Source organism: Octopus bimaculoides, chromosome 11, assembly GCF_046866305.1.
Source record: "Octopus bimaculoides isolate indiv1 chromosome 11, ASM4686630v1, whole genome shotgun sequence".
NCBI classification, from domain to species: Eukaryota; Metazoa; Mollusca; class Cephalopoda; order Octopoda; family Octopodidae; genus Octopus; species Octopus bimaculoides.
In genome coordinates, this window is record NC_142938.1 from 49,604,149 (window position 1) to 49,617,248 (window position 13,100).

Sequence of the window (13,100 nt, forward strand, 5' to 3'; positions counted from 1 at the left end):
CTTCTTAAATGAAACCATCATGGGTTTACATGCTATAGACAAGCAATAAACCATCTCCTATATAAGGATGATTTAAAACTCTTTCATTAAAAATATTACGGAACAGGGAAACCTTCTACACAATGTCCATAGTTTCAGCAAGGACATCGGAATGAGCATGGGGCTGGGCAAATGTGCTAAAGTGACACTGAGATGAGGGAAAGTAATCAACACTGAAAACACTGTACTCAACATAGACACAGAAATCAGAGCATTAGACCACAATCACCCATACAAATATCTAGGAATAGACGACACAGCTAAAATGCAACATACAGAAAGAAAGAGTAAATTATGAGAGAATATTAGAGAAGAGTTAGACTAATATTAAACACTGAACCCAATGCTAAAAATAAGATAATAGGGATAAACACGCTAGCCATACTAGGTATAAATCACAGCTTCAACATAATAAACTGGAAGATCAGTGAACTGAGAAACTTAGATAGAAAAACCAGAAAACAACTAACAGCATACTGAAGTCACTACCCCAAAGTAGACACGGACAGAATATATCTACCCTGCTTAAAAGGAGGTCGTGGCTTGGCACAGATAGAGAACTACTATAAAATAACAATAGCTGGACTAGAAAAGTACTTAGAAACAGAAAGAGGAAGAAATAAAATAACATGAGTAAAAGAAAGCGCTTTCCTCTAAACACGAGGCGAAAAAGAATACAAAACAGAAACAAACTACACTGATACACTAATCTTAGATGACATCATGGTAGAAGTGGTCAAAGAGACAAAACAAAAACAGAACTACAAAACATATTGAAGACGAAATGGAGAGAAAAAAATCGCACTATGGCCAATGCCATGCAAGACTTGACAGAGAAGATGTGAGCCTAAGTAAGAGCCAACAATGGCTCAAAAGCTCTGGTCTAAAAGCTGAAACGGAAGGAGTGATTCTCGCTGCCGAAGACAAAAGCCTGACCACAAACAACTATTAAAGCAGGATAATGAAAACGGACCCTCATACCAAATGCAGAATATGCAACCAGCACAATAAGACAGTTAACCACATCATCTCTGGCAGTCCAGTCCTTGCCAAATCTAAATTTATATACAGACAAGGTTGACCCTTGTGAATTCCAGGTACAACTCACTTTTGCGAGCTGAGTGAACTGGAGGAGTACCGTGTAATAACGCGCCGCTAGTCTTCGAACTCACGAGCGTGAGCCGAATGCCCTAACCTCTAAGCCACGCGCCAGCAGATACCAGCTGAGAATTGCATAATCTCCTACTGTTACGTTACACAAACATACACAGGTAACAGCATACGCACATACACACTCAAGCACAGTCACATATTGTTACGTACGCATATACACAGTCTATTCGTTTTATGCGTACACATATGCATACATATATAAACACACACATATATGCACATATATCAGCAGACAATTATAGTCTTATATTGTTACACAAACGTACACAGATGACAACTCACACACAGAGAGATATCAGCTGACATTCTACACGCAGTCTGTATGTTAAACACACACGCACACACACACTCTCTCTCTCTCTCTCTCTCTCACACACACACACACACAGATACCAGCAGACAATCAGCGTAATATTTATTTATTTATGTATTTATTCATTATTTAATGGAACGCTAAAATCTTTGCAGGGCTAGTTGAGAGAAGAGGAGAGTGTAAGGACTATATAGAAGACCGACACGCCAGTCTTATCAAAGCAATTTTATTAATATAGACATGACCGAGTAAGTAGTTCAATCCATATGCCAACATTACAACATAAAAACTGACAAGAAATGGTATAAACATGTGCCAAGCAAAGTACATGACAACGACCAGGCCACAATCATCTGGGATATGTCCGTTCAAACTTACAAAGAAATAAAAGCTAATCGCACAGTTATAATAATCAAGGAATGGAAAAGAAAAAGACTTGCGTACTAATAGACATAGCATTCCCTTCTGTCCAAAATATTGCCCCAAAAGATCCATGTATCTGGTGTTTATCGATCATGTCGCTTTTATCATCTTTAGCATCCCGCTACTATTATTGGTCAGCGTTCCTCTCTCGAGTCGAACTTCTTAACGTTGACACACACTGGATCTCTCTTTTACTCTCTCTCTCTCTCTCTCTCTCTCTCTCTCTCTCTCTCTCTCTCTCTCTCTCTCTCTCTCAATGTGATGTAATGCATAACTATAACTGGATAAATCAAGCAATCCTTATATCGGCTCTTATTATATAGAGTTGTTTAAACACTAATACAGGGGTTCTCAACCGGGGTTCATATAAGATTTTTTTTCTGGTTGTGGCTGTGCTGGGGTTCCACAGAAGCAATATAGTAAATTGGGGTCCACAGTAATTTTTCAGGGGCCATGAAAAATTGTGTTTCAGACCAATAAAGTTTAAGTGCAATAAATTGGTTATACGTCCCTAATACACAGAATATTTTAACAGTTTTTATCCAAGTCCTAATAAAATTTAATTATAAAAATACAATAAGATTTTTTAAACATCGAATGGCTATGAGGGTTCACCCAAATAAAAGAGGATTCACAGGGGTCCATGGGTAAAAAATGGTTGAGAACCCCTGCACAATTAAGAACAACAAACTCATTGACAGGATTCCCAACCACATATTTATCCTGTCCATCGTTTGTTGCACAATGACTGCACAACAAAGCGTCTGATATTATAATTTCTAACATAACGGTTAACAAATATGTTATATTCTCCTGATGCAGACAAGCCCTTCTAGATTAACTTAAGTTGAGGCAGATTTGGAAGTTTAAAATTTAAATCAAGAGTAGATGTTTGCAGATTATATACATTTAATATTTCTTTCCCCTGCACATTATAAAACCATAAAATTTTTAGTCGTTAGTAGCTGTGTATAGCGATATTTCACCCTTGTTTGGAATCATCAGCACAATATAACCCGAGGCTAATTAAACTAAATTAAGCATTTTCAAATCCTTCCAACAGTATAATGATGTATTTTACATTTAAAAAGTTATGTTTAGTGAATTGAGTTGGTATCTCAGCTAGTTAATTGGCCAAATATTTAATTCAAACATTAACCAAAGCTATGTTATCAGTTTATTTATATTAAATATAAAACTAAGCTTTATACAGAAATGTTAATAGGGTTTGTACAAAAATGTGCAGCCAGTTATCGCTCGCAAGCGACTAAAGTTTGTTAACGTTAACTATTCTTTTGTTAACTGTGTAAAGTACTTGAGGAGAGTGTAAAGAGCAGACATAGGAACTCGGTTCCTTCATCCTAGACATTTCGGATCACTCAGGATGTGACAGCTAGAGAGTAAGAAGGCTGTACCTTTAGAGCTGAGTAGACTGGAATAACATGAAATAAAGCATTTTGCTGAAGGAAGTAACATTCAGCTTGATCCCGGAAGTAAACTCAAGACCTTATGATCATGTGTCCAACACCTCAGCAACTAGACCTTGAACTTTCGCAACGTGTAACCTCGATGTACTACGGTTCTCAAGAATCGAAAACACTTCTATGATTCAAGAGACGTAATTTTCTAACTTTATAGAAGTCTTCTCCCTTGAATGTTTGAAGAAACGTTATTTGCTGACTTTATTTTGTGGACTATTCAGTATATATATATATATATATATATATATATATATATATATATATAATACAAAGAATATATATACATGTATACACACATATATGTACATACTTACATCTACATGTGTATATATATATGCATATCAGGGTACAGGACGTTAGAACAATGAACTACAGACAACGGAACGAACACATAGGAAAACGGAAAGCCACTTGGAATATTCCTTCATCAGCTGCCTCTATTCACGTTTTCCTATGTGTTCGTTCCGTTGTCTGTAGTTCATTGTTCTAACGTCCTGTACCCTGATATGCATATATATACACATGTAGATGTAAGTATGTACATATATGTGTGTATACATGTATATATATTCTTTGTATTATCACATTATTGAACGCACACGTCCTTTTTTGCAAGTAAGTCTACTTTATATATATATATATATGTATATATATATATATATATATATATATATATATATATATATATATATATATATATATATATATATTTACATACACACAATATTTATTATGTTAAGAATTAAGGTAAACTGTGTTTTCTTATTATGAATTATAAAGAAGTAATCCCCACCACTACCATTATTATATTAGAAAATTAATGCGTAGAACGATTTTTAAGAAGATCTGTGGAAAATTCTCGTTCTACGCTTTAAGCGCTACCTGAAGGAGAGTAAAATATCCTCGTTGTGGAAAGAATTTAATATCATTTTGTTTCATAAGAAGCGTGACAGAGGAGATTTAAGAATTTACTGCACCATATTCTCTTCTTTCACCTCTACAAGATCATAGTCACCAGACTGTTGAAACTGCTCGATGACCAGCAGTCGAGAAAACAAGCAGGTTTCAGTAAGAACTATAGTACGATGGATCACATATTCACTCTATCACAGCTTATAGAACGAACGAAAGAATACAAACTGCCTCTGTGTATCGCTTTCGTCGACTATTGAAAGGTCTTCGATAGCATCGAGACGAATGCAGTGTTCAAATCTCTGGAAATGCAAGGAGTCGAGGTGCAATACACCTAACTGCTCAGATATGTGAACTTCCGATGCACCACCGATATAGCTCTGCTATTGTCACTTATAAGAGTTCCAACTGAGAATCGTCTCAAACTAAGAGACACCTTCTTTCCAAAGCTCTTCGCCGTACGTCTAGATATGGTCGTCAGCGACATTGACGAAAGAGGTGGCACGAACATCAATGGCAACCTACCAACGTGCCTTCGAATCATTGTTTAACTACAGATCAGCTGCAAACCATGCTAATAGAGCTGAACATCCACATCTCAGCCAAAGGGCTTAAAATGAACCGTATGAAATCAAAATCTATGCGAAGCGATGAAATGAAGGAGGTAAAGCAATACGTCTACTTGGGGCCTAGACGAGGAGAATAAGGACAAGATGGAAGACATTTACCTCGATAAAAGATGTACTCAAGGCAAAGCAAGACAAGATCCTACGAGCCAATCTCTGCAATGGCACAGTTCCATCTGCACCCTTTTATGCAAGAGAGACATGGGCTGCTACACAAAGACAACATCGATTGGCTACGACACAAAGATCCACGAAACCATTCACGCTCGGAATATCATTGCAAAAGTATATACGAAATGAGGGAATTGGAGAACGAAGCAGAGTGTAACGAACTGATCGCAGAATACTTAAAGCACAAGTTCCACTGGGTTAGACATTTTGGAAGGTTCACAGAGATCAGGTGGATCCGAACAATTGCCGAGTGGTATCTGTTTTTGTTGGCACTCCGTCGCTTACGACATCCAGGGTTCCAGTTGATCCGATCAACGGAACAGCCTGCTCGTGAAATTAACGTGCAAGTGGCTGAGCACTCCACAGATACGTGTACCCTTAACGTAGTTCTCGGGGATATTCAGCATGACACAGTGTGACAAGGCTGACCCTTTGAATTACAGGCACAACAGAAACAAGCAGTAAGATGAGAGAAAGTTGTGGTGAAAGAGTACAACAGGGTTTACCACCACCCCCTGTCGGTGCCTCGTGGATCTTTTAGGTGTTTTCGCTCAATAAACACTAACAACGACCGGTCTGGGAATCGAAACCGCGATCCTATGACCGCGAGTCCGCTGCCCTAGCCACTGGACCATTGCTCCTCCACTCGAGTGGTATCTAAGAGACCGGAAAAGGACATGTGGAAAACGACTGAATAAAACTTACTTCAGTGAAGATAGAAAAGAATCATAGAATCAAGAAAGAATTGGAAGTGCATTGTGACCAGTGATGTATAGCAACATCTGACAGTCTGTGCGATTCAGGCGATACAGGTGATATAAGAAAACGCAGATGGTAGCTGAGAAAAGATTGCTAGTAGTAACCCTATTTCACAAATTTAATAGTAGCATATAAGCTTCGCTGAGAGTGTTCTAAAAGTTGCCTCCCTTAGGTAAAAATTTTCAATTTTGAATTCCTTATAATGCTGTGGTTTGAAACAAGGGAAGCAATTTATATTTTATTGTAACGATTTGCACGGCCTTTTGTTCTTCGGATCTTCAAGTAAGCTAACACGGGCAAGGCCATAGTGGAATATTACTTTCGGAGTTGAATTCCCTTTCTTTTTTCTGTGTTATGCCTATGTACGGCTAAGTTTATAATGCTTTCTTTGGGTTATATATATATATATAATTCATATTTAGCAGAAGTAACGAAGTGACTCAAGGTCCGAGAGATTCGTGCGTTGGCACTTATCAAGTTTGATAAGTGTCAACGCAAGTACCTACGCACGAAATGCACGGACCTTGAGACACTCTGTTACTTCTGCTAATTATAAATAAAAAGATGCATATACTCATATTTTGAGTTCTATTTTTGCTTTTTGCATCAACACACACACACATGACGAGAGGGAGAGACGCATTTTTATGTTTTTTTTTAAAGAAAAACAGTATGTATGTATATGTGTATGTGCATATACTTGCACATACCTACCTGCCTATTTGCCTGTCTGCCTAACTACCTACCTACCTCCCTACCTCCCTACCCCCTCCCTCCCTACCTACCTACCTACCTGGCTGCAGCTCGATTTTGAGTAAGCTTCTCGCTTGATTGTTCTCTTGAACATAAGTAGTACGGATGTGGCTTTTCATTCCTGCGGGTGACCCACACTCTTTTGTAGAGACGTGGCAACGATGTACGCCTCTATCAGCAGTTGTACAGAGAGCTCACCACCCACGCTGATACATATTTTCATTCTATCATAGGATTTTTCATTAAGTGTTTTGCCTTTTTAGCTACTGCTATTCATCAGTTAATCACCAGCCCCTCACTACGATTGTGTAACGTAAGGAATACATGCCAAATTCATTCATAGTTATGTACTCTAATTGAGGAATTAGTATTAATTGCCTTGACAGAACAGGAGGCAACGTGCGGGTTCCATAACCTTTGTTTAACGCCACTCTATCTAAAGGCCGTACTTTCGATCTTCATTTCACAGCCTCACAATATACTCCACCTACCTGAGACTTGAAGTTCATTTAACTAATCCGAATTCTGTCAATAGTAAACCGATGGCCCTTAACAGTGAATGTACTTCGCTACTAATCTATACTAGTCTGCAATGAGGATCAACAAAACCATCCTCTTGGGTATACTATTTTGCATTTGTTTCATGAAGTTCATAATCACCTGTATCCTTATGTTTTTTATTGTGAAAAACTTTGCGAACAACACGTTGGTGGTGTTTATTCGCCATTGTCGACAATTTGGATATGGAGGTATATATGAGGAGTTTGCCCTGCATAGTTATAGGTTGCCCTTTAGCAAGGTGTAGCACTTGTTCAACTACCCTGCCAGGGATATGGCGAAGTCATGGGACTTCAGAGTGGTCAATTGTGAAGAGGTTTCGGAAGAGATCAACTAAGCCAACGGTGCTTCTTACGTTGATGCTGAACGGAAGAGTACTAGAAGATCAATGGTCAGGGTCACCAAGCTCTATCAAGAGAATAAATGCAACGCATCCATAGGGTCAGTGTCCAGGGTTGCGCAACCATCTAATGAAAAATTCACTATGACTCAAGCTTTCAATTCAAATTCATAATAATGGAATTAAATAGTGACAGAGAGTCATGAGAATCAGCGAAAGCAGCGCGACCGGAGAGAGAGAGAGAGAGAGAGAGGGAGAGAGAGAGAGAGAGAGAGAGAGAGAGAGAGAGAGAGAGAGAGAGAGAGAGTGAGAGAGAGAAAGAGAGAGAGAGAGGGAGAGAGAGAGAGAGAAAGAGAGAGAGAGAGAGAGAGAGGACAATATTACGAGTCGTATATTCACCACCGCTCATGCTGAAAAACAAGCATATTTCAAGTTCAGTTTGTGAGGTACATTTGTGCACTTCACAATCTCTCCCCCAAATTACAGTAGAAATTTTAGTTCGTTTATTCAGAATCTCTGTAGTATCTTCCCATCTCCTGTCCTGAACTGAAGTACCTCTATTTACGTTGTTTACATTTGACGGATATTTATCCTCATCTCGTTTGTTGTTAACAAAACGTTTCGGCTTCATCAGGTGCCTTGGGAAAATTTCGAACCTGGGTTACGATGTTATTATTATTATTATTATTATTATTATTATTATTATTATTATTATTATTATTATTATTATTATTATTATTATGTAGGTCACTGCCTGGAATCGAACTCGGAATCTTGGCGTAGTGGTTAAGAGCGCGGGCTACTAACCCCTAAGTTATTCCTGATTTAGAAAACTTATGATATAAAACAAAACAGATCAAACAGAAGTTCTATTGTCTCGTCTTTTTAAGGCTATGTAGGATTACATTGTCTCGTGTAACTTTCCCTTTAGACAACAGGGTGTGATTTAAGAGATATTTTGCTGCTTTTTCTGATAGGACAAGCGACGATATAATTATTCCCTTTTTAGATCCGAGAGAGAAGTGTGTATTTCAGTTTAAATGAGGTTAAAGTGTGCAAAAAAAAAAAAAAAAAAAAAAAAGAAAAAAAAATATATGAGAGGAGCAAGAAAATGTCAGTGGCGGTAACAATAACATATTTATAATATATAATATGAAATGAAACAAAAAAAACTTTGCCCCAGGTGAGGATCGAACTCACGACCTTCAGATAGCTCGACCAATGTATTATGATTATGAGACTGACGCGCTGCCTACTGCGCTACCGAGGCACTTGAAGGTACGTTCTTTAACTTAGTATAGAACATGACCAACTCAGTTGTGTTTATATCGTTTGCTCTATTATTTTATTTATATCTTCAGTTGATTAGCATAAACAAACTAAATCTCATTAATATCCTTTCATTCTTTTAATGATAATTGCTTAATTAGATGCGAAGTTCTAATTCTAATAAGTGGTGTTAGTTCCTACAACAAAGGGAAGTAAGAAATCTTGGTTCAAGAAGAAGTGCCTTTATGTGGTCACTCCAACTGCAAGAAATAACAGTTAAATCTCTTTCGGATCACATCCCTCCTCCTTATAAATGTGAAGATACATTGGATGATGTAGTCTTTAGATAAATTGTGCCAAATAGAAATAACAGCCACCGATATGATCGCCTTTGATCAGGGCTGACCTAGAACTAAGCAACAAATATGATCATGACCATGATCATCATCATCATCATCATCACGAGCGAACTAAAGAACTTCTATACTGCTGCTTGACCAACTAAAATTCGAAGTTAAGTGGCCCTCAATTACAGAGCATCGGACAAAGGGACCTTGCAGCATATATTCGAGTTTTTGTTCTGATGTCAACTACCGTCCAGTTTAATGTTTGAATATCATACTTCCGAGGGTCAATAAATGAAGCCTCTATTCGCGGCGATTGATTAGCAGGATTGTCAGAACAGGACAGGACGCCTTGCAGTATAAGTGCCATCTCTTCGTGTTCTGAGTTCAAATCCCACCGTGGCCCTCTGAGTTAGTTGAGTTAATCCGTCACCCGATTAAACACCACCACTTAGTCCTTGAATACCTTTAGCAGAGCCCACTCTGTTACAAGCCTGGGCCTGATCTCTGGAATAGGGATACTTTCCTCCGTTCCTTCCTCTACTCTATTTCTATCTGAGGTCAAAAGGTCATAGGCACAGCCCTCCTTCTATATTAAATGACAAAGTATTACGCAACCATTTAAAGATAATTGTGCGTCACATAGGATTTTGTGGCCTGATAAATACGGTAATGTCCTGAAGCCGTAGGTAATTAAAAGTGTAGGCAATGAAAAGTTAATTAAATATACGCAAAGAAAGTAGTGGAATTAAATAAAACGTAATAATTATCTAATTATTTCCTCTTTAGTAATGTTTCATTCTTCATTAGTAATGTTAAATGAGTGAAATAATAGAGCTAAAAGTTGTTGGCACTCCGTCGCATACGACGTCGAGGGTTCCAGTTGATCCGATCAACGGAACAGCCTGCTCGTGAAATTAACGTGCAAGTGGCTGAGCACTCCACAGACACGTGTATCCTTAACATAGTTATATTTAGCGTGACACAGTGTGAAGGTCGTGAGTTCGGTCCTCAACCACGGCACATTTTTCTCCCCTATTTTTAGTTGTAAAAATGTACTTTTTGACACAATAAAGTATCCACGTTATAAAGGGAGGTGTAAATATTTGAAAGATACCGCACAGTTCGATTAAAATATTCTTTCTGTTTTTTATTGCATGTATAATATTATACACACCCTGCAGCGATGCTGTGCTAAGGCAGAAAAAGTAGTTCCCACTACCTCGGTAGCGCAGTAGGCAGCAAGTTGCTGTCGTAATCAATCAAGTGGAAATATCGGAACGTCGTGAACTTGCCCTGAAGGCAAAGTGCTTCATGGCACATAATTTTTTAGTTGAATATGTTTATTTTCTGACACTGAAGAAACTCATTTTATAAAGGGAAGTATAAATATTTGCTCGATTCACAGCCTTGGTCAACATCGATAGCGTGGAAATAGGAGACTGGTATACATGGGTGACTGCTGATCGACCTTGCTCGGACTTGTGCCTCGGAGAAGAAGTTTCTAGGTGCAATCTCATGGCCCTTCTTGATCGAAGTGGGTTTTTGCTCCTTACTTTTAACGAATTCAAAGTATATCCCTTGCGGCGTTGCTATAACAAGGCGGAAGAATTTGCCAAAAAATAAAATTTAGTTTTATCGAATAATTAGGTTGATGTAGCCCTCACTACCTCTAAATATCGCATGGTTGATTCTCAGCTAGGTCAACAGTGCATGTGTTGAGAGGATGTATGTATCTGTTGGACATCTAAAATAGAAAAGAAGACATACCGAAATACATACATACATACATACATACATACATACATACATACATACATACATAGAGATCCGAAAAAGTTATTGCGCTTGCGATACATCCAAGACATACAATATTGATGGTGAAACTCTTGCATCTGTGATCCAGAAACTCCAGGATGGAAAAGCCCCTGGAAGAGACTTGATTGCTGCATATCGGTACAAGAAGCTAACATATTTTGTCAATCTGTACCAGCAAGCTTTCATTGGGAACAATAGCATACCACACTGGTTAGCTCTGGCAGAGACAAAATTGATCCCCAAATGCAGAACCACCCACATGGCAAAAAACAACCGGCCAATTGCATGCCAGAACTTAATGTATAAGATATACACAGCATGGTTAAACCTCTTCCCCCAAGACCATTGTGAAACCAATAACATTATCACAATAGAATAAGCAGCTGGGAAGAAGGGGGTCTGGGGATGTGCCGAGCAATTGTTAATCAACAAAACTGTAGTGCCAGAGGTGCGAGAGCGTAGGAGGAACCTAGTTTCAATGTGGCTAGACTACAAGAAAGCCTTTGACTCTGTTCCGCACTCATGGATACTAGAAGCCCTTCAACTTGCTAAAGTTCCATTGAGAATAGTCAAAACCATAGCTGATGACCTGACTTCATCGTGGGTCACCATATTGCAATTAAACACAAAAAGTGACTGTATTATCACCGATAGAATACAGTATCGCAAAAACATATTACAAGGAGACAGCCTCTCTGTAATGTTGTTTATGCATTCTGTAAACCCCTTGTCATTCATGTTAAGGAAGTCTGAAGGATATCTCACTAGTTCACAATGAAACAGAAATACCAAAATTACACACGGTTTCTTTGTGGATGACTTAAAACTTTATGCAAAGAATATGCATGAGATGAAAAAGAGCCTTGAACTAGTTACAACATTCTCAAAGGATGTAGGATTGAAGTTTGGTCAGGATAAATGTTGCTATATGGTTGTGAAAAGGGGGAAATTATAAACCAGGCTAGTAACATCATTTTCAATAATTTGACAGCCAAATAAAGAAAATGTGAACTTCTGAACTTTCTCCAGTCAATAAAACAGTGGCCCACACTGTGTATGCAGTGCAAGTACTCATACCAACATTTGGGCTGCTTGATTGGACGCTTGATGGGATCCGAGTCATTGATGTGAAAACTCGAACAATACTAACAAGCATACATAATTACCACATAAACACTGACATAAACCGCCGCTACCTAAAACGAAAACAAGGCGGCAGAAGCTCAACATCGATCCAAAATGCCTTTGAACGTCGCATCATATCCCTTCGGCAACATCTTTTAACCACCAAGTGTCGAAATGCATAACTTGACCAAGTTTGCATACATGAGGGTGATAACATCATAAGATTTGGAAGGCAAAACTCTTTGTCTGATAACCTAGAATACATGCCCAAAGAAGTCGTACGACTCTAACGCAGCGTATCATCAAATGAAAGGATGAGCCTCTATGAGCAGAAGACGATGCATGGATTTTTTTTTCTTTCTTCAGTGTCAGAAGATAAACATATTCAACTAAAAAATTATGTGACATGAAGCACTTTTCCTTCAGGGCAAGTTCACGACCTTCTCCATAAGATGTAAGCATAACAGACCTGATATAATGATCTGGGAAACAGAAGAGAAACTGTGAACAGTTGTGGAAATTAGCAGCCCAGCGGATGTTAACATGAAGCTGAAGATCAGGCAAAAAGAGAACACCTATGATGAACTATTGAGAAATCTGCAGTTACTCTATCCAGATTACAAGTTCAGGTTTATACATGTAAATCTTGTGGCCCTGGGATATGTAACACACAGCCTAATTACCAATCTTCGTCGCTTGCAGGTCATAGAAACCGGAATAAATTTTGGCCTTGATCAGCTTCAAGCTCATGACGACCAGAATTTAATGTCATGATAACGTTTAAATCATGCAATTTTAAATAAAGGACATAAATAGGCATAAAATAAAGCGGCATCGTATTATGTAAAATCTTCATTTATTTTCGTATATTTGTTTATGTTTTTATTCCATGATTAGATCATAGCATATTCATGTAGGTTATCTCGTTAACAAAATACTGGAGAAATTAAGTGGATACTATCGATACCAGTACTTGACTGGTACTTTATTTTATCG

At 38.2% G+C, this 13,100-nt stretch overlaps 1 non-coding gene across 1 annotated transcript; it reads right to left on the reverse strand.

Annotated features, from left to right (window-relative positions):
- Positions 1–8,723: 8,723 nt before the first annotated feature.
- On the reverse strand, positions 8,724–8,818 carry Trnam-cau (transfer RNA methionine (anticodon CAU)). The gene is made up of 2 exons: positions 8,782–8,818; positions 8,724–8,759 (listed from the first exon to the last, which is right to left on the reverse strand). It is a non-coding gene; the product is annotated as a tRNA-Met (tRNA).
- Positions 8,819–13,100: the final 4,282 nt, after the last annotated feature.